Here is a 23,441-nt window from a genome sequence, read left to right on the forward strand (position 1 = left end):
ATTTTTTGACCCCAATCCCCAGGGCCGGCCACTGTTTTTTATTATTTTGAAAAAATATATATTTATAGACACACCTAGGACATGCTGGACAAACCGTACGTACCTATCACCATGACGATTTGCGTGATATTCATTAAAAGGCGACTATGCATACAATGAATCCACGTGGAATGTATTTACACCACTAGTGAAGCTCTGACATGTCTGATGCCCTACCGTGCCTAATCCCGGTAGACACCCTTGTCGTTTATTTATACAAACATGGGTAGCTATTGACGGGCACATTTAATACACATGCACACCAATCCATTCAAAGGGAATTCGACAAAAATTCGACCAAAACTATGCAAGAAACCCCCCTCACGGTTAATAAAACACACATCCACTGCCGGATGTGTAATACTTTTTATTTTACTCTCTGGAAAGGGGACGAACATCACTTGAGAGTCACAGCGCGCTCCTGGCAGAGCCCAATGCTGTGTTACACCCACCATTGCCTGCTGAGTGCCACACACCTCTGTGTTGTATTCCACTAGCTAGTGCATATGCTATGACACTCTCTAGCCCATGTGCACTGTAACACCACCCCGTGAATATGTCATGCCACACTTGTCTTCGCACGGGTTATATTGCCCCATCTAACGTGCCTTCCTCGATGCCTATGTTATAACGCACAGTGCTATGCCATACATATTACAATCTGGGATCCATATCTTTGTCACAGTGCATATGCAACGTTACACTCCCCAGCACATATTTTATATTACAACTTTAGAGACTAGTTAGGTTACACAACACTGCCCTGTGCATATTACACTCCAAGGCGCATATCGCATAGCACGCGCTAGTGCCTGTGCTATCTCGCGCTCTCCAATGAATCTGTCATTGCGCACAATGTATTGCATATTATATTTCACGCCCGGTTCATCTTATATCACACTTTTTGGTGCCTATTTTATACCATACACTATATCTAGTTTCATTTTCAATCGTGCTCTCAGGACTATGTTCTATATAACACTGTGTTCACCTACCCTTTTCACGGGCATTACATTTTGCGATAGGGGTGGAGGGTCAGGGGGTGTTTCTGCCAAGTGAGCCCGGAGTCACAGTCACAAACGTCCTCTTCTTCCTGAATAAAAGTGAGATTATGCTGCATACTTGTTCATATTTTAAGTAGTTCGCACAGACACACGTTTTAAAAACAATAACGTTCCTAATAGCCGCCTTCTCTGAACAGTTAGCTTGCTGCCCCATCCCCCTCCTCCCTATCCTCTGTTGTGTGAATCCATGGACTAGCCTCCTCCCTCCTGCCATGCATGGTCTGATGTGCTGCCACTGCCCTCAATATAGTATGATGTACCAGTCCACTCCTCCTGCCCTCCATTGCCCAATTATATGCCCCATCATTGACCTCCTGCTTAAACTCTGTGCTTAGCTTGCTGCCCCTATTCTCCTTCCCCCTGCCCTCCGATGTCTTTGTGCATGCCCCTGCTCCATCCTTTTTGCCCACCATGTTCCATGGACCTGCCACTCCTATCTACTCTGAGTGTTCTGTTGAGCTGCCACTCCCCTCCCACCTGCCTAGCATTGTCAGATGACTGTAACCTGTCCCTGCCACCTCCACCCTGCCTGTCCACATGCCATGCCCCTATCCTCTTCCTCCTGTCCTACATGGTCCATTGTACTGACACACCCTTCTGCCCTCCCTGGTCTGTTGTGCTGCAACTGCTCCTCCTGCCTGCCCCATGCGGTCTGTTGTGAGGCCCCTTCCCCTGAACTTTCTTGTCTGTGCACAGGTCCTGACCCTCCCTTCTATCCTCCATCGTCCTTTGTGCATGCCCCTGCACCCTCCTTCTTGCCCATCATAGCCATTGTGCTACCACTAACCCTCCCACTTGCCATAAATGGACTTCTGTGCTGCCATGGCCCCTCCCACCTTCCCTGTGTGGTCAGTTAGCTGCCCCTGAACCCCTCCCACCTTCCCTCCATGGTCTGTGTGTATGCCATCACAGTCTCACTGTTGCTCTTCATGGTGTGTCTTGCTTCTAGTGGCCATCCTGCCTGACCTCCATGGCTATCTTGCTGCTCCTGCCCTGCCCCCTTGCCCCCAGCCCTCTGTTTACATGTGCAGACCCCTACTCCCTCCCTCCTGGCTTGTCTGTTCCATTGTAATGCCCCTGATCCATCCCTCCTGCCCTTTATGGTCTGTTATGCTGCAGCTTTCTCTCCTGTCTGTCCATTATGGTCCTGCCTCTTGCCCCTCTGTTCTCTGTTGTCCATGTGCATGGTCCTGTCCCCTCCCTCTTGCTTTCTATGGATTGTTGTGCTGCACTCCCGTCCCGCATGCCCTGTGTGGTGTGTTGTGCTGCTGCAAACCCTGATGCCTGCCCTGCGTGGTCAGTTTGGTGCACCTCTCCATGTCCCTCCTGTCCTCTGTTATCCAAGTCCATGTCCCTACCCCATTTCCTTCCATGATCCAATGTACCATACTTGCGAACATTTTGAACTTGGTAAGAGGGAGATTTTGACAAAAAAACTGGGGTATTGATTTTCCCCTTTGAGTTACATTGAAAAAGAGGAGATTGTAGACAGGAGACAGATAAAATAAAGCCCATTTGAGCTTAAAAACATTGGACGTTTCCTGGCTGAATCGGGTCTGTTGGCATGTATGGTTGTACTACCATTGCCTCTTCCATCTGCCCACAATGGTCTATTTCATTGCCACAGCCTCTCTTGCAAGTCCTGTATTGTTGGTTTGTTGCCCCTGCCCCCCTTTCCACTGCCCTCCATAGTCTGTTGTGCTGCCACGACCCTCCCTGCCTGCTCAGTGTGGTTAAATTGTTGCCTTTGCACCCTCCTACCTGCCTTCAATTTCCAGAGTCCGTGCCCCTGGCCTCTGCCTCTCAACAGTATCCTACTGAACAACTAGATTGCTAACATTCTATATTTATTACAAAAGTGTGGAACGCCTGACGTCATCTTGATGTAATCAAAACTGTAATACCTAGAGCATTTCCTTTAGAAATGACATATATGAGAGGGTCTTATTGGCATCAAAATTATGGTTAGTACTCTAAAAGACTAAAATAAGACATATTTTCTGAGTTTTCAAATAGCGAGAAAGCACTTTTAAATTATTTGTTACCTTTATGTTTTATTATCCAGTTGACCACTTCATTAAATGTTGCACTTAGGGGAGAGGATGTGGTGTTACTTCCAGAACTGCAGACTTTGCAACTGGGGAACCAGGTTGGAGTTTCTGCTTCAGCTCGACATTCTGTGATTCTGGTCAAATCACTTAGTCTCCCCATGTCTACAACCAAAATGAATTTGTTCTTGTGTGATGTAACCAATGCTCATGTAAAGCACTCCAATACCTGACAAGTCTGCACTATATAACACTGCAAAAACACAAAATAATAAGTGTTTTGCACACTTCTGTCATTGGGCTATATTTGGGCTACATCTGGGTGATTTTGGGCTACATTTGGGCTCTTTTGTCTCCGGTGGCCATCTTGGGAGATTTATTTGTTATGAAGTTTCCTAATTTCCTCATGTACTGCAGTCTCCTCAGTAGGAAATGCTTTCAGTTTTTTACTTTGATTCCATCATGAAGGTATTCAGATATGTCACACATTTGCCATAAATTCTGAATGTTAGCACTCTAGTTGCTCATTAGATCACTGTAGTAAAACTACTGTTCACCATGGAAGTCTGCTCCTGGTATTAAAAGTGCATGTTTCAGTCTGCATGTCAGAATTTTTTAATGAAATAGAAGAGGATTTGAGAAGTCACTCAAAATGTGCCCTCATTTTCTTTCTTCAGCATTAATCATAATTTCTATGGCAAAATGTACCCCCTCATTGTGTTCCTTTTTAAATTAAATGTTTTAAGTGTTACCAGTTTATTCCAATCAAGATGGCTTCAGGTGTGCCATACTTTTGTCATAATGAAGACAGTAAGCGCTCTAGTTGTTTTTAAGAACACTCTGGGACATTCTGTCGTTGGGCTATACTTGGGCTACATCTGGGTGATATTCGGGCTACATTTGGGCTCTTTTGTCTCTGGTGGCCATCTTGGCAGACTTATTTGTTATGAAGTTTCCTAATTTCCTCATTCACTGCAGTCTCCTCAGTAGGAAATACTTTCAGTTTTTTACTTTGATTCCAAAGGCATTCAGATGTGTCACACATTTGCCATAAATTCAGAATGTTAGCACTCTTTTTGCTCATTAGATCACTGTAGTAAAGCTACTGCTCACCAGGGAAAACTGCTGCTGGTATTGAAAGTGCATGTTTCAGTCTGCATGTCAGAATTTTTTAATGAAATAGAAGAGGATTTGAGAAGTCACTCAAAATGTGCCCTAATTTTTCTTTCTGCAGCACTAATCATACTTTTTATGGAAAAATGAACCCCCTCATTTTGTTCCTTTTTAAATTAAATGTTTTAAGAGTTACCACTTTAATCCAAGCAAGATGGCTTCAGGTGTGCCATACGTTTATCATAAGTAGGACTGTTAGCGCTCTAGTTGTTCTTTGGAACACTCTGGGAAGCTGCAGTAGAACACAAAGGAATCAACTGACAGTCTCTGCCCTTGTTGGATGTACATGTTTTACTGAGAATGTCAGACTTCATTCTCACATGACTGAGAAAGATAATGTGAATTTACAGAAAATAAGCTCTCAGTTTAGCTTATAGATCACCTTCAAAACCTCTGTGGGAAAAGCATGAGAAAATATTTTTCTCTCAATCATGATATCCCAGCAGAAGGCTTTTTCACATGGTGAAATCACCTTAGAACATACCACAATTCCTAAAATGAGTATGGTACCATCAACAAATGATTTATAATGTAACTAAAGTCTTAAAACCTTCTATTAACTGCAATGCTTTTTAATGAGGTGCTATCATGTATATTGGTCCCAAGATGGCTGCCAACACTTCTTGGATGAAGTGCTGACAGCCAATCAGATCTCAGGATGAGATGTGTGGTTAGGCTCCGCCCACATATATATATGATTTTACTTTTCATTTTCTCAGGAACTACTGAACAGATTGACACCAGACCTGCAAAAGGCACATCCCTGATCTGAGGACTACCTCTCTGCCAAATTTCAAGCAATTCTGTTCAGCCGTTCGGGCTGTACCTTGGACTAAAGGTCCCTATGGAAAATTGCATGGGGAAAACGCGTTTTGGGACCCCCCTTTTTTCTTAGCCCCCGCTTGACGAATCCCCCCGAGACTTTCAGGGTAGGAGCGGAGCGGAGCGCCCCACCTATTTTGAAAATTTCGCGAGGATTCGTCAACCGGCGCCAAAGTTATTCCAAATAGAATGTTGCGGATTTCCTATGGAAACACGGTCCTAACTATAACTATCTACTGGCGACCGCCAGTAGATAATATATATATATATATATATATATATATATATATATATATATATATATATATATATATATATATATATTCACTGAAAAAACCATGGGTTTCCCACACGTTATAGTTAGGACTTAGCATTTAAAAAACCTTAGAAATTCAGTGAAAAAACCATAGGTTTCACACACGTTATAGTTAGGAATTAGGATTTAAAAAACCTTAGAAATTCAGTGAAAAAAACCATAGGTTTCACACATGTTATAGTTAGCTGGACATTTTACTCGTAAAAAACCATTGAAATTGCCACGTTATAGTTAGTTCAGCTAACTATAACTCGCGCGCCCGCAATGCACTGCTGATGACGTCACATATTACATCACTCATGACATGGTCAGTGACATCACTCATGACATCACTGATGACATCTCAAATGACATCACTGATGACATCATCCAGTGAATGTGTGTTTTTCTGAAAATTAAATATATACTCTTTGTATATGTTGAAGACAGCATGTGTGCAGGACTGTATGGGTGGATGAGTGTGTGTATGGGTGTGTTAGTGAGTGAATGACTGTCTCAATAGTGTCTTTATGAGTAACTACATATGTTTTAAACTAGTATATGTGACTATTGGTGTAAATAAGTGAGTATATGTGAGAGTGAGACATTGGAAGAGTTCCTGTATGAATAAGTATGTGTTTCTATAAGTGATTGTTTAAAAGACTAAGTATGTGTAAGTTTCCGTAGAAGTAAGTGTGGTGGTGTGTGAATAACTGTATATGCAAGTAAATGTATGTTTTATTCTTTATTAGCATGGGTGACTATGTGTGTGAGTAGCTCTATGGATAAGTGGCATTTTGTAACAGGATGTATAGGTGTATGAGTACATATGATAAGTGAGTACATGTATGAGTGACTGTATTGAACTGTTGGTGAATGAATGGATGTGTATGTGGATCTTAGAATTACTGAAGAGGTTGTTGTAACTGTTATTGGTATATCCATTCTTTTGTAAATTTTAGTCTCTATTTTTGTATGTGTGTATCAAAGGTTATATTAGGGTGAGAGGAGGTCTACCACTCTATCACAAGGATGATGTCATCAGTGATGTCATTTGAGATGTCATCAGTGATGTCATGAGTGATGTCACTGACCATGTCATGAGTGATGTAATATGTGACGTCATCAGCAGTGCATTGCGGGCGCGCGAGTTATAGTTAGCTGAACTAACTATAACGTGGCAATTTCAATGGTTTTTTACGAGTAAAATGTCCAGCTAACTATAACAAGTGTGAAACCTATGGTTTTTTTCACTGAATTTCTAAGGTTTTTTAAATCCTAATTCCTAACTATAACGTGTGTGAAACCTATGGTTTTTTCACTGAATTTCTAAGGTTTTTTAAATGCTAAGTCCTAACTATAACGTGTGTGAAACCCATGGTTTTTTCAGTGAATTTGCAAGGTTTTTTAAATGCTAATTTTTTTTTTCTTCTATTTTTTCTAACATATTTTTATTTTAATTTTCTTACCTTTTATAAAGACTATGATTACATTTTTAAAATTCTTTAATATGTTTTTTTTAATATATTTTTTAAAATAAACATGTAAAATTTATTTGCAGTACTTTTTTTCTATTTTTTTTATTATTTTTTTAGTACGCGTACCGTAAGCTCACGGTAAGCGTACGGTTTACGCTACGTCCGTAATTTATCCACGCTGCTTGCGTATAGTTACGCAATTTGCGTAGCCGCGCGTACTCCGCGTGGGACGCGTACGCGTGTGCGCTACATGCGCACGTTACGCGGAAGTGTCGGGTAGTGTCTGTTATGCGCATGCGCGCAAGCGCGTGTCTTTTTTACGCGCATGCGCACTTTTGCCGTAAGCGTACCGTAAGCGTACCGTAAGCGTACGGTAGGTCATGTGATCATGAAACACAACTTTTGATTGGTTGAAACTACTTTCAGTTCTAGAACTCTCCTACACCACACCCATTCCCCTCATTTCTGCTTGTGATCCCTTAGGAGAAGGAGCTGGTTTGTCTTTGGGATACGATGGCAGAACAGCAGAGCTCTTCTGAGAGTGAGGCTAGCACTAGCAGCACTGTCTTGAGGCAGAGATCGAGGAAACAAAAGCCCTCTTATGTATGGGATTATTTTACTTTTCCTGAAGGCCAAACTGCTTTTTCACACCACCATGTGTAACCTGGGTGACTGCCTACACTCCAGCAAGGGCAACCAGCCTTAGTGATGCTGAATGTATTTGCATTACTGAGTCCAACCTCAAACCCTTAAACTATTCTTTTTTTTCCAGTACACCTTAATTTATTGTGAAAACATAGTCCATATTATTTTACATGTTCCTCACATTTAAATTTCTCCCAAAACAGAAAATGATAAACGCAACTTCAACAAAAAGAATTTCCATTTCTATTATTCATTTCTTAAGTTACCACATACATCCCCTCTCAAACTCATAACTCACCTTTAAAATTAGTTAGTTGTGAAAGAAATGTGGCACTCAAACAGCAGATTATCAGAGCCAGGATCTCTGTTGTGTTCACCTCTCTCCTCTCAGCAGAACCAGATAATGGCAAACTTTCCCTCTATTTTTCCACACATATACATGTAAGTTTCAAATCTCAGTGCTTCCCCCTTTTTTTCAAATGTAATCACACATTTCTATTGGTTGAAAACCAACCCTTTTCCAAAAGTACCCTTCCCCCAACTTGACTTCTGCCTGCTACCATAGCAACAGCTCATGGAACACTGCTGTGTGGAGTTAGGTCAGAAGTTCGCCAAACAATGTTTCAATTCCACAGAGCAAGAGTGCTTGACTTTTCAAACCTAACAGCAAATCCATAGTACTGTTCTTTGGTAACACATTTTTCTGTACCAATACAAAACATGCTTCTATTAATTTACACATACAGCCTAGTTTTTATTCTAGAATGGTATGAAACAGCCAATCAGTTCTTTTTTTTAAAAAAAAATAGGTATGCCTCCATTTCCAAACTGTCTTTCTTTTCATATTGCCATTCTACTGAAAGACACCTCCTGAGTGCATCCAGTTCTCCTTTGAAGATGTTCACAGTGTGGATTGTAGGGCACAGCTATGTCTTCTGGAGTGAAAAGTTTGCAGAGAAAACAGATATGGTGAGAGACCTTGCTTTGCCAAATGTAGACATTAAATGGATTGGTCAGAGAGGGTTAAAGTGGCACCAGTTGATGCCATTGGTGAAATCCTTCATGCAAATCCAACACCCTGACCTCATAATAGTGCACTGTGGTGGCAATGACCTAGGCACTTTGACTGGGGTAGGTCTGGAAATGCTTATGAAGGACACCTTTGCACAACTGTTTTCACTTTTCCCTAAAACTGCCTTTGTGTTTTCCAACATATGCCAAAGGCAAAAATGGAACTGGTCCAATCATTTCTGTCCGCAGATTGACAAAGCAAGAAAGCACGTCAACAAATCTGTTTCTGCTTTCCTCCTTGACTATGGTATGGGTGCCATTTACCACAACAACTTGCGTTATGACATGCAAGACATTTATAGAGGAGATGGTGTGCACTTCAATGATGAAGGGAACAGAGTCTTCCTTTTGAACCTTAGACTCTGCATCGGTACTTACTTGTAAGTACCACTTAAAAAAATGACTTCATAAACACAACAGCTCTTTTTAGAGCTCCCTAATATCTAAACTCTTAATTCTGCATTTCATTTATTTATTATTATTTTTTTTTACCGTACGCTTACCGTACGCGTACCCCGTGATTTTTTAAAAAATCAATAAATGTTTTTTTTGTACTTTACAGTCCTTCTTTGACCCCCTCACAAATGTAAGGAGATCTGTTACTCTCCTCTTTGCCCCCTTTTCTTGTTTGCACTCTTTTTTTCAGAGTGAAATACACAAAATGGCGGCCGCCGCTTCCTGGTTTCGGCCGATTCGAATGTTTACTAAGATCTAAGAGCCAATCAGAATCACAATCTAAACTCTTAATTCTGCATTTCATTTATTTATTTTTTTTATTTTTTTTACCGTACGCTTACCGTACGCGTACCCCGTGATTTTTTAAAAAATCAATAAATGTTTTTTTTGTACTTTACAGTCCTTCTTTGACCCCCTCACAAATGTAAGGAGATCTGTTACTCTCCTCTTTGCCCCCTTTTCTTGTTTTCACTCTTTTTTTCAGAGTGAAATACACAAAATGGCGGCCGCCGCTTCCTGGTTTCGGCCGATTCGAATGTTTACTAAGATCTAAGAGCCAATCAGAATCGCGCTCGCGCACGCCACCGTACGCTTACCGTAAGCGTACGGTAAGCGTACCGTAAGCGGGCTCAGATATATATATTGATTTAAAGGCTATTTTCTCAGAATCTACTGAACAGATTTACACCAAACCTACAAAAGGCACTTCCTTGACCTAGGGACTACCTCTCTGCCAAATTTCGAGTAATTCTGTTCAGCCGTTCGGGCTGTAGCTCGTTCTAAAGGTCCTATGGAAAAATGCATGGGGAAAACGCGTTTTGGGACCCCCCTTTTATCTCAGCCCCCGCTTGACGAATCCCCCCGAGACTTTCAGGGTAGGAGCGGAGCGTAGCGCCCCACCTATTTTGAGAAATTCGCGAGGATTCGTCAACCGGCGCCAAAGTTATTCAAAATAGAATGTTGCGGATTTCCTATGGAAAAGGGGTCCTAACTATAACTACCTACTGGCGACCGCCAATAGGTAATATATATATATATATATATATATATATTCACTGAAAAAACCATAGGTTTCACACATGTTATAGTTAGCGGAAATTTTACTGATAAAAAACCAATGAAATTGCCCCGTTATAGTTAGTGCTGGCAACTATAACTCACGCGACCGCAATCCTCTGCTGATGCTAATACTGTATTTAGACACTTATTTGCCCATGTCTTCTTCCATACATTTTTAGCTATACATATATTACAAATATTTTTTTTTATAAAGACACATATGTCATCAGCAGAAGATTGCGGTCGCGTGAGTTATAGTTGCCAGCACTAACTATAACGGGGCAATTTCATTGGTTTTTTATCAGTAAAATTTCCGCTAACTATAACATGTGTGAAACCTATGGTTTTTTCAGTGAATTTGCAAGGTTTTTTAGATGCTAATTCCTAACTATAACGTGTGTGAAACCTATGGTTTTTTCAGTGAATTTATACGGTTTTTTAAATGCTAAGTTACTTTACGCCATTCGAGGCGTGCGCGCCCACTTAACGCAGTGCGTTCCGTGCACGGTTTTTATCAACTTTAATAAGCCCTGTACATTTGGTGGCCTTCGGCCACCAAAAGCACAGGGGGTGGGGTCAATGTGGATAGTGTTTTTTTTATTTAGATTTTATAATTTCATGTTGCCAAAATATAGTTTTTTTATTGATGTAATAAGCCCTGTACATTTGGTGGCCTACGGCCACCAAAAGCACAGGGGGTGGGGTAAGTGTGGATAGTGTTTTTTTTATTTCTATTTTTTACCGTACGCTTACGGTAAGCGTACGGTAAGCGTACTCGGCGAAATTGCCGAAAAAAAAATAAAACCGTTTTTGCTCTTGGGGGATGTTTGGGGACTCCCTCAACATGACTATGTGGGAGGGAGTTGTCAAAACAGCCCCGTAACATGTTTTTGGGCATCATGTTTGATAAATAACACTCAGTGCGAGAGACAAAATGGCGGACGCCGCTTCCTGGTTTCGGCCGATTCGAATGTTTACTAAGATCTAAGAGCCAATCAGAATCGCGCTCGCGCACGCCACCGTACGCGTACGGTAAGCGTACGGTAAGCGTACCGTAAGCGGGCTCAGATATATATATTGATTTAAAGGCTATTTTCTCAGAATCTACTGAACAGATTTACACCAAACCTACAAAAGGCACTTCCTTGACATAGGGACTACCTCTCTGCCAAATTTCTAGTAATTCTGTTCAGCCGTTCGGGCTGTAGCTCTGTCTAAAGGTCCTATGGAAAAATGCATGGGAAAAATGCGTTTTGGGACCCCCCTTTTATCTCAGCCCCCGCTTGACGAATCCCCCCGAGACTTTCAGGGTAGGAGCGGAGCGTAGCGCCCCACCTATTTTGGGAAATTCGCGAGGATTCATCGACCGGCGCCAAAGTTATTCAAAATAGAATGTTGCGGATTTCCTATGGAAAAGGGGTCCTAACTATAACTACCTACTGGCGACCGCCAGTAGGTAATAGATATATATATATATATAGATATATATATATATACACACTCTGTTGGGCACACAGAACATGGGAGCATGCCTTTATGTCATTCAAGAGGTATTTCTGCTGCAACAATTATTCAATCAATCATAGCATTTATAAAGCGCACTACATACCCGTGAGGGTCTCAAGGTGCTGGGGGGGCAGCTGCTACTGTTCGAAGAGCCAGGTCTTGAGAAATCTCCTGAAGGTTAGAAGGTCTTCAGTCTGTCGCAGGTGGATGGGGAGGGTGTTCCATGTCTTGGCGGCGAAGTGGGAGAATGATCTGCCGCTGGCGGTCACTCTTCGGATGCGGAGGACAGTGGCGAGGGCGCGGTCTGTGGAGTGGAGCTGGCAGTTGAGGGTGTAGAGGCTGAGTCGGCGGTTAAGGTACGCTGGTCCGGTGTTGTGGAGTGCCTTGTGTGTGTGGATGAGGAGTTTGAAGGTTATCGTCTTGTTGATGGGGAGCCAGTGCAGGTCTCTCAAGTGGGGTGTGATGTGGCAGTGGTGGGGGATGACGAGGATCAGGCGTGCAGAGGTGTTCTGGATGCGTTGGAGCCGTTTCAGGAGTCTGGCCGGGGCTCCTGCATAGAGTGTGTTTCCGTAGTCCAGTCTACTGCTGATGAGGACCTGGGTGACCGTCCTTCTTGTTTCGGTGGGGATCCACTTGAAGATCCTGTATGCAAGTGGAGGGTGTTGAAGCAGGGGGAGGAGACGGCGTTGACCTGCTTCGTCATGGAGAGGGTGGATTCGAGGATGACCCCTAGGTTGCGGGCGTGGTTGGTGGGTGTAGGGGGTGCTCCTAGTGCAGTCGGCCACCAGGAGTCGTCCCAGGCCGAGGGGGTGGATCTGAGGATGAGGACCTCCATCTTGTCCAAGTTCAGCTTCAGTCGGCTGTTTCTCATCCAGTCGGCGACAGCCTTCATTCCTTCGTGGAGGTTGGTTTTGGTGGTGTGGGGGTCTTTGGTGAGGGAGAGGATCAGCTGGGTGTCGTCGGTGTAGAAAATGATATTGAGGTCATGCCGTCGTGCGACGTGGGCGAGCAGTGCCATGTAGACGTTGAACAACGTTGGGCTGAGGGATGAGCCTTGGGGTACGCCGCAGATGATCTCGGTGGCTTCGGAGTGGAAGGGGGGAGGCGGACGCTCTGTGTTCTGCCGGAGAGGAAGGAGGTGGTCCAGTCCAGGGCCTTCTCTTGGATTCTGGCATCATAGAGGCGAGTTCGTAGTGTGCGGTGGCAGACCGTGTCAAAGGTGGCTGACAGGTCCAGGAGGATGAGGGCCGCGGTTTCTCTGTTGTCAAGCAGGGTCCTGATGTCATCGGTGGTGGCGATGCGGACAGTTTCGGTGCTGTGGTTGCAGTGGAATCCGGACTGGGACGGGTCCAGGATGCTGTTCTTCTCGAGGAAGCTGGTCAGTTGTTTGCTGACGGCCTTTTCGATGACCTTTGCCGGGAACGGGAGCAGGGAGATGGGTCGGAAGTTCTTGAGGTCCTTGGGGTCCGCCTTGGGTTTCTTGAGTAAGGCGTTGATCTCTGCGTGCTTCCAGCTCTCCGGGAAGGTCGCTGTCTCGAAGGAGATGTTGATGGTTTTCCAGAGATGGGGTGCGATGGTGCTGTTGGCTTTGTTGAAGATGTGGTGTGGGCAGGGGTCTTCCAGGGATCCTGAGTGGATGGTGTTCATGATTTTGATGGTGTCGTCGTCATTGATGTTGGTCCAGGCGAGCAGACGGTAGGTGCGGCTGGTGGGCGTGGGAGCGGGGGTCTCAGCAGTTGCCGGGGTGTTGACGGCGTCAAAGCTGTCATGGATGTCTGCAATCTTGCGATGGAAGAAGGTGGCCAGCGATTCGCACAGGTCTTGTGACGGTGGGATGTCGTTGGTGTTGGAGAGTTCCTTCACAATGTCGAATAGCTCTTTGCTGTTCAGTGCGTTGTTGTCTGAGCGGTCTTTGAAGGAGGTCCTTTTGGCGGATCTGATGAGGTGGTGGTGTCTGTGGGTGGCGTTCTTGTGGGCTGTGTAGCTTTCCGGTGTTCGTTCACGGATCCAGTTTTTTTCGAGTTTTCGGTAGGTACGTTTGGAGGCCTGGAGGTCTTCGGTGAACCAGCTGGATCTCTTGCTGGTGTGGATGTTGGAGGGCTTCTTGAGTGGGGGGGAGGGTGTTGGCACAGTCGTCGATCCAGTGTCTGAAGCTACGGGCTGCGGCGTCGGGGTTGGTCGGGTCTGCGGGTCAGCTCTGGGCGAGGGCGGTTGTGAGCTGGTCCTCGGTGACTTTGCTCCAGCGGCGGCGAGGCATCTGCTGGGTGCCGTGGTGGGTTTCCGGAAGGTGAAGTGGATGCAGCGGTGGTCAGTCCAGTGGAGTTCGGTGGTGTGGTTGAAGAAGACGTGGGAGCTTGCTGAGAAGATGGGGTCCAGTGTGTGGCCGGCGGAGTGGGTGGGTGTTGTGACGAGTTGTCTGAGTCCGAGGTTGGCGAGGTTGTCGATCAGGGTGAAAGAGTTGGAGTCGATGTTGTTCTCGAGGTGGAAGTTCAGGTCTCCGAGGAGAATGTAGTCCGTGGAGGCGAGGGCGTGTGTGCTGATGAAGTCAGTGATGGAGTCGCTGAACTGCAGTCGGGGTCCAGTGGACTCTATAGATGAGGGTACCTCTGAGAGTGGTGTTGGGGGTAGGTGTGGATCTGGAAGTGCAGGTGTTCGGCGGTGCTGAGGGTGTCGTCGGTGTCTGTCGAGATTTTGAGAGTGTTCCTGTGGACGATGGCAATTCCTCCTCCTACTCCGTTGGTGTGGCCCTTGCGGGTGATCTTGCAGCCTTCCGGGATGGCTATGGTGATGTTGGGTGCCGAGGAGGGGTTCAGCCAGGTCTCCATCAGGAAGGCGACGTCTCGGGAGGTTGAGTCGAGTAGGTCCCAGAGTTCGACGGCGTGTTTGCAGGCGGAGCGGGTGTTGAGCAGGATGCATCGGAGGAAGTTGGATTCTTCGGTAGGTGGGTTGGCGGGCCGGATGCTGGTGAAGCTGCAGTTCCGGCTGGAGAAGGATCCTTGGGTGTGTTTCTGGGCAGCCAGGCAGCAGGTGCGTGATCGTCCGGCATTGAGTGCGTGGAGGGTGCTGGACTCGTAGCGGAGACGGGCATTGTGGCGTTAGCGGAGACCAGGGTTTCTGGAACTGGGCACGGTTCAAGCGCGGATGGGCACAGACGGGCTTGCCTTAGGCGCGCCAGCGGCGCGGCTGCGCAGCAGCCGCCATATAAGGGGATGTGGGAGGGAGGAGCAGCTGGGAGGTGGGAGCGGGGTGGCAAATTAGAGAGCGAGGGTGTGGGGCCACAGGGAAGCAGCGGCGGGAAGAGACGGGGATTACAGAAGGCAAGAGGGAATGGGGCACCACAATACGTTTGACAAGGGGCAGCAAGTGAATAAGCAAAACGGCACAATACAGCACAACACGGTCTAAACAGAAAAAACAGTCTGAACAGTGGCAGGAAAATAAAATAAGCAGCACAATATGGTTGTCAGGGCAACACAAGGGGGAACAGCGCGAGCAGAGGAATGCAAGCAAGGGAAGGGGGAGTGGCGAACTCACGAAGCGGCAACAGCTGACACAGAGGCAGGCACACACAGGCGGAGCTGTGCGGCGTGGGAAGCGGCCTAACCTGCAAGCAGGGTCAAGGGTCGCTCCCTCTACTGCGTAGTGGGTGCCATATAAGGGGATGTGGGAGGGAGGAACAGCTGGGAGGCGGGAGCGGGGCGGCGAATGGGAGAGCGAGCGGTCGGGGCCGCAGGGAGGCAGTGGCGGGAAGAGATGGGGATTACAGAAGGCAAGAGGGAACGGGGGCACCACAATACGTTTGACAAGGGACAGCAAGTGAATAAGCAAAATGGCACAATACAGCACAATACGGTCTAAACAGAAAAAACAGTCTGAACAGTGGAAGGAAAATAAAATAAGCAGCACAATACGGTTATCATTAATCTTAATTAATTGACTTTTTCCATGTAATTGTCCTCATGTACTAGCAATGCTTCAATGTGTTATTTAAAAACATTAATCTCACATATTGAAGGTATGTATGACCACGGTTGTACTGTCTTTACTAGATAGTAAACAATGCAAAGCGGTACCACCATTGCTTAGTATTAGCCAATCTTTATTTACTTAAGCCAGTCTCTTTAGACCAATAATGTGATCCTCTTATGGGGTGAGCTGCATGATATATTGTAATATCCTCGAAAGTAAAACCCTTCATCCACAATATGCATAAGAATAAGAGATTTTTAAAAATATTAAACTTTTTTCTTATCTTTCCAAACTATTATGAATCAGAATACTTTTCTTAACTTTTGCTGACAATGCAAACTGTGCAAACAAAATCATTTGGGTAAAACACTCACTTTGAGAACCATCATTTCATTACAAGACCAGAAGCTATCTTTATGTATTAATCCTTTTAATGCTACTCCATGCAGCACTTTAAAAAACACATTAGATCATAAAACATTATCAATCCAGAACTAGACCCTTCCTCCACATATAAATAGTGCCTTCAAAGAATCATCTTCCTCTTTCAAATGGTGTTCCAGAGGAGGTATTTCCCCCCATATCAAAAGAGAATATTAACAACCGTTGAGGGGAAGTGATGTTTTCACCATATAAAATAAAGCACCCTAGGAGTGCTTAATGGTGGGCCTTAGAGCACATTGACAAGTTTGTTAAGAAATGGGCCAGAAATCCACTAGAGAAAATGTGAGAAACATATTAAAAGCAGAATGTTGTGGCTTGGTATTGATGGTAAGGCCTGCCTCCCCCCAAATCTAGATCCAGAGCTGATCACTTTTCTGTTTAAAATGGGCAGAGATCCCTGGAAATGTCTAGAGAGGTCAATAAAACTGTACCATGATGGGTTTCTGGATGTGGTTGGACCATTGGCAAGAATAACAGTTATGCCTGAGGAGGCATATATAAAATACCTTCCATTAGTCCTGGGTCTGTTAAGAGGACAGAGCCAAAAGCTCTTGATTTTAGGACAACACAAATGCAGGCCTTAAAGCAACAAAGGAGAAAAGCGGTATTCATGAAAATTAACCCTAAGCTCGGTGAGTTAGCGGTGAAAGAGGCGAGTGAAAATCCAAAGGGATTAATATTTGGTGAGGACATGGTTAAGATCCTAAGAAAGCACTTTGCCACCTTCACTGCCTTATACAAGGCTCAAAATAATATTCTGAGAGTGTTTAATGGAGGTGTTTTTGGCAGGGTTGGCAGAAGGAGAATATCTGCTGGCTGGTGAGCCAAAGATTCAAGAGGTCCCACTACAGTTATTGGCAAAGAGGAAGTGGAAGAGGCTACCGAGCCGGAGGTGAAGCATTCTTCTATCCTTAGAGAGGATGCTTTCACAGAGGAAGAGGAAATAAGGTTCATGGACAGGGGTCTTCTGGATTCTAAGATAAGTACTCTGATTTCTTCATTCAAAAAAAGAGTAGGTGGTCAACCAAAATATTTCACCAAAGTATGGGAGAATATAACATAGGGTTCTTGGGTATTGGAGACAATTCCCAGTTTCAGAATCAGTCAATCAATCAATCATTCTGGGGTTGGTGAAGCGCTACTACTCACCTGTGAAGGTCTGAAGGTGCTGGGGTCGGAGGGAGGGTGATTCCGTTGAGTGCTGGGGGTCATCTGAAAAGTCAGGTTTTTAGGTCCTTTCTGAACTGGGGCAGTGCAGGAGATTGCCATATGTGGAAGGGGAGGGTGTTCCAGGCTTTGGCTGTGAGATAGGGTAAGGACTTTACTTCCATTCTAGTCTTGCTGATACATGGGATGGTGGCTAGAGCGAGCTGGGCTGATCGGAGATGTCTTTTGGGTGCGTAGAAGGAGAGGCGGCTGTTTATGTATGCGGGTCCGGTGCTGTTAAGGGCCCTGTATGCGTGGGTGAGGAGTTTGAATGTTATTCTTCTTTCGAATGGAAGCCAGTGGAGATCGGGGAGGTGTTGATTGATGTGGCTGTGAGGGGGGATGTTGAGGATCAGTCTGGCTGCTGCATTCTGGACAGTGTGGAGTTTGTGGAAGAGTTTCTTGTTGATTCCGGCGTAGAGAACGCTGCTGTAGTCCAGTGTGCTGCTGATGAGTGTATGTGTGACAGTTTTTCTGGTTTCAGTTGGGATCAATTTGAAAGTCTTTCAAAGCATGTGGAGGGTGTTGAAGCAGGTTGAGGAGATGGCGTTGATCTGGCGGTTCATTGTGAACGATGAGTCTAGTATGATGCTGAGGTTTCGTGCGTGGTCCATCAGGGTTGGGGAATTTCCGAGGGCCACCAGAAGTAGTTCCATGCAGACGAGGTCATGCCAAGGATGAGGACTTCTGTATTTTCTGAGTTGAGTTTCAGGCAGCTGTTCTTCATCCAGGTGGCGACAGCTTTCATCGCTCTTTGGAAGTTGCGTCTGGTGATGTTGGGTTCATTGGTGAGGGAGAGGATCAGCTGGGTGTCATTAGTGTAGGAGATGATGTGAAGCCTATGGTTCCTGATGATGGTTGCATGGGGGCCATGTAAACGGTGAAGAAAGTGGGGCTGAGGGAGAGGCTCTGGGCTACTCCACAGTTGGATTATGTCAGTTCAAAGAGTTAGGGAGGGAGTCAGTTCCGCTGAGTTCTGCGGGTGAGGAAGGAGCGGATCTAGTCAAGGGCTGTGCCATGGATGCCGTTGCCATGGAGTCTGGTGGCTGGGGTGCGAAGGGAGATGGTGTTGAATGCAGCCAAGAGGTCCAGCAGGATGAGGGCTGCCCATTTGCCTTGGTCGAGGAGGGAACGGATGTCATCAGTGGCGGCGAGTAGCGCAGTCTTGGGCTGTGGTTGCTTCTGAATCCAGATTGGGAGATGTCCAGCTTGGACTAAGTTTGTTAGCTGGGTGTTGAAGGCATTTTCATTGACCTTGGCTGCAAAGGGTGGAAGGGAGATGGGCCTGAAGTTTTTGAGTTCCATAGGGTCCGTGGGGGGTTTCTTCAGGAGGGGGTTGACTTTGGAGTGTTTCCAGTCATCGGGGAAGGTGGCAGTCTCAAAGGAGCAGTTGATCCTCCAACGTAGTTTGGGTGCGATGGCTGGAGTGGCTCTGGGGAGGATGTGGTGTGGGCAGGGGTCTGAGGGTGCTCTGGGGTGGATGCTTTACATGGTCTTCAAGGTGTTTTCTGTCATGAGTGGGATCTATTTGAGCAGGGTCTGTTGGGAGGTGTCACATGAGGGGGAGTTGGAGCGGTGAGGTGGTCTTAGTTGTCGAAGTTGTCATAGATCATCTTGATCTTGTGGTGGAAGAAGGTGCTGAGTCTGTTATAGAGGTCTTGGGAGGGTGGGATGTCTGTTGTTTCACTGCAGGATTTGGCAAATTCCTTGATGACTGAGAAGAACACTTTGCTGTTGTGTGCATATATAATGATTCTGTCTTGGAGGGATTTCTTCCTTGTGGATTTGATGAGCTGGTGGTGTGTGATGGTGGCTGCTTTGTAGGATGCGCATGTTTCTGGGGTGTTGTTGTTTCTCCATGTCTTTTCGAGTCATCTGCAGGAGCGTCTGGATTCTTGGAGTGCAGAGGTGAACCAGCATGCTTTCTCACTGTGTCTTGTGGTGGCTTTCTTGAGGGGGTCAGGCAGTTTGTCATCCAGTGATGGAGTTTGCATGCTGCTGTGTTTGCGTCTGATGTAGTTGATGGTGGGGTGCTGACGAGGGCAGAGGTGAGCTGGTTTTCAATGATTTTGTTACAGTTTCAGCGGGCAGGCAGTGGGCGTGCTTGTGTACGGTGGGTTTTTTGAAGGAGAAGAGGATGCAGTGGTTATCTGTCCAGAGGAATTTCATGGTGTGGCAGTAGGATATGCTGTTTCCTCCGGGGAAGACGGGGTCGAGCATGTGCCCCACTGTGTGCATGGGGGCGGTGACTAGTTGTTTCAGTCCTATGTTGGCGAGATTCTCTAGGAAGGAGGCGGTGTTTGAGTCATCGTGGTTGTCCAGGTGGAAGTTCAGGTCTCCGAGTAAGATGTAGTCTGTGGATGCGAGGGCTTGGGGTGTGATGAGGTCAGTGATGGCATTGGTAAAGGGAGCATAAGGGCCAGGTGGCGTGTAGATGAGGCTGCTGCAGAAAGTCATTTTGTGTTTGGTCTGGATCTGGAAGTGGAAGTGGAGGTGCTCCTTGAGGGTCATTGTGTCCTCTGGGCGGATGGTCATGCAGAGAGTGTTTTTGTGGACAATGGCGATGGCTCCTCCTGGATGGATGGGGCAGTCTTTGAGCAAGATCTTGTATCCGTCGGGAATGGAGGTGGGCTTGTCGGGTGCAGAGTTGGCTTTGGTCCAGGATTCCATGAGGAAGGCGCCTTCAGGTGCGTAGGTGTCAAGGAGGTCCCAGATTTCAATGGCATGTTTCTGTAGGGAACATATGTTGAGGAGGATGCAGTTGTATGGGGGCTACTCCATTTGTCCTGGAGGGTTGCTGGGGCCACAGACTCCAACACCCACACTGTCTGCCCTGGCTGGTAAACAGTCAGCACAGCCTTTTGGTCATGCCAGGCCTTTTGCAATTCCTGGATAGCCTCAAGGTTTTTAGTTGCCTTTTTCATGTACTCAGCCATCCTGGAGCGGAGACCAAGTACATAGTTCACTATGTCCTGTTTAGGGGGTTTGAGAGGTAACTCCCATCCCTCCTTCACTAGACACAAAGGACCCCTAACAGGATGGCCAAGCAAAAGTTCAAAAGGGCTGTAACCAACCCCCTTTTGTGGCACCTACCTGTAGGCAAACAAAAGGCAGGGCAAAAGGATGTCCCGTCTGTGCCTAAGCTTTTCTGGGAAACCTTTGATCATGCCCTTTAAGGTTTAGCAGAATCATTGCATTGTGGGTGATAGGGTGTGGTGAATTTATAATTCACTCCACACTCCTTCCACATTGCAGTTAAGTAACTGGACATGAAGTTTGCATCCCTGTCAGATACTACCTCCTTAGGAAAACCCACTCTTGAGAATACAGCCAAGAGGGCTCTTGCCACCACAGGTGCTGTAGTGGTCCTACGTGGAATGGCCTCTGGGTACCTGGTGGATACATCTGTGCCCAGATGCCTTTTGAGGATCCATGGGACCAACAATGTCAATCCCTACCCTCTCAAAGGGAACCCCCACCACAGGTAGTGGTATCAGTGGGGCCTTTGTGGTTCCACCTGCCTTGCCACTGGCTTGGCAGGTCACACAGGAGCGACAAAACTCCTTAGTGTCTTCAAACATGTGGGGCCAGTGAAAGTGTGGGACAATTCTGTCCCAAGTCTTGATCTGGCCCATGTGTCCTGCTAAGGGAATGTCATGGGCTAGTAGCAATAGGAAGCCCCTAAATTTCAGCCTCCTGGAAGCACCAGGTTTGGGGTCTCTGAATGAAGGAGTCCATCATCCCAATAGATTTTATGGGTGCCACTAGCATTCCCAGCAGCCTCATCAGCAGCTTGCTTTCTGAGGGGTTCAAGAGAGGGGCAGGTTTTCTGCTCCTGGCTCAGATCTGCCCTGGAAGGGGCCCCTGTCCCCAAGAACTCAACCTGGTCAGGTTCAAGCTCCTCTGGGACAGTTCCTTCTTCAGGTTTAAGATCATCTCCCTCAGGAGGCTGATCTGTATTCTGAGTCAGGGGGAAGGTACTACCTTTACCCTACTGCTCCTCCTCTTAGGGGGCACCTGGTCCATTCTTCCAGAATCTAGGGCCTGTCCAGTGTTAGACATTTTGGCCTGTGACCTAGTCACAGCAAAGACATGAGCAGGGATCCCTAACATTTCTGCATGTGTCCTGAGCTCCACTTCAGCCCAAGCTGAAGTGTCCAGATCATTGCCAAGCAAGCATTCGACTGGTAGGTCTACACTCACCACAACCTTCTTAAGGCCAGTTACCCCTCCCCAGGAGAAGTTAAAAACTGCCAGAGAATGGTCTGTTCTGACATTGCTAGCATTTGTCACTTGGTACATTTCACCAAGTATAATCTGCCCAGGATCCACAAGATCTTTTGTCCCCGTTGTGACACTTGCTCCTTTGTCCCTGAATGCCAAAGCCTCTTTTCCGTTAATCAAAGGCTGCTGTCTGTATTTGCCCAAGTTACTGGGACTCACAAAGGAGGACATATCCATGCCTCCATCACAGACTAAGACTGCCAAAGTTGGAACTCTGACTAGGCCAGAGTCCATCTCAGAACCCAGGGTTAACCCTACTACACCCTTATTCTGAACATTTCCACTACCAATTGTAGCTGTACTAGGGGGAACAGTTGCCTTAGGGGCATTTGTGGCTGGAGTTGAGTCTTTGGACTTGGTGCAATCACTTGTCCAGTGAGTCTTCTGTTTACAGATTTTTCACCATGGTTTCTTTTTCCCTTTTCCTTTATTAGATTGGGATTCACCCCCTGAAGAAGATTTTTGGGGACCTTGTGAGGGCTCTGGTCTTTACCCTTCTCTCCGCCCTTGTCAGAGTTCTTAGGATCTTGCTTCTTCTGGTCACCACCTTGGTTCTGAACCTTCTGCCGCTCTCTGGTTCTGACCCATTTGTGTGCCTTCTTTCCCAATTCTTGGGGAGAGGTCAGATCTGAGTCCACCAGGTACTTGTACAACAGCTGATTTTGACAATTATTAAGGATCTGCTCCCTCATAATCAAATTGTACAATCCTTGAAAGTCATGCACTTTGCTGCCAAGTAACCAATCCCCCAGAGCCTTAATAGCACAATCTACAAAGTCCACCCAGTCTTGATTTTGTGCCTTTTGGGTATCTCTGAACTTTAACCTATATTGTTCAGTGGTTAGGCCAAACCCTTAAATCAATGTACTTTTCAGACTGGTACAATCATCAACATCCTCCTCTCTAACAGTGAGGAGCGTATCTCTACCTTTGTCTGCAAAGGAGAGCCATAAGATTGCTGCCCACTGCTCCTGCGGGACCCTTTGAACTTTACAGGCCCTTTCCAGTGCAGTAATCAATTTGTGGATGTCATCCCCACTCTGGTAGGGAGGGACAATCTTATTTAGGTTTCTCTGGTCATGAGACCTTCCCCTAACAATAGGGAAGTTGCTGCCACCCTGGGACTCTAGTCCCATCTTTTTTCTAGCTTTCAGGAGCTCTAGGGATTCCCTGTCTAATGCCAGCTGCTCTTTTCTGATTTTAAGCGGAGCTTCCTCATACTTCAGCAGTCACTCTCTCCTCTCCTGGGAGTTTTCCCTCCTATGAGCAGAGCTAGAGGTCCCTATAGATGAACCAGAATGGTTAGACTCCACTGAGAGAGATCCAGACCTTCTAGGCCCATGACCAACTCTTCCAGAAGAGACAAAGAGGGGACCATTGTGGCCCTCCCCCTTATCTTCCAGGGGAGCTGGGTTTCCAAGGTCAAGATCATTGTCATCTTCCTGGTCAGCATCAGGGGTCAGGTCATGGGGAATTTCACCCCTAGGCCCTTCCTCATCTGCTGCCCCACCCACTCTGCCTACCCCTTCAGACCCTATAGGTCTTCTGAGATCATCCATCCTGAGTACCTCCTGGAGGTGTTGGGTGGTTGGACTTTTGCCTGTCTTCAGTCTCCTAGTACTGCATAATGCTCTCAATTCCAAGAATGGGAGGTTATCATATTTGGAGGGAAGAAGCCCATTGGCGTATGGCAGGGACCCACTGGTTCCTGACCTTGAAGACATTGCTAGTGAGGTGTGGTGTATTGCACTTCCTACTCTAGTGTGGCCTACTAAACTCTCTTGAGTTGTAGAAAGGGTGTGCTAAGCCCTTGACACACAACTCTAAGTTCAGTAGAACTTACTGTATTCTAAAGCTTGTATTATATGTACCTCAGGTATCT

The sequence above is a fragment of the Triturus cristatus genome, chromosome 5_2, assembly GCF_964204655.1.
Source record: "Triturus cristatus chromosome 5_2, aTriCri1.1, whole genome shotgun sequence".
Lineage (NCBI taxonomy): Eukaryota > Metazoa > Chordata > Amphibia > Caudata > Salamandridae > Triturus > Triturus cristatus.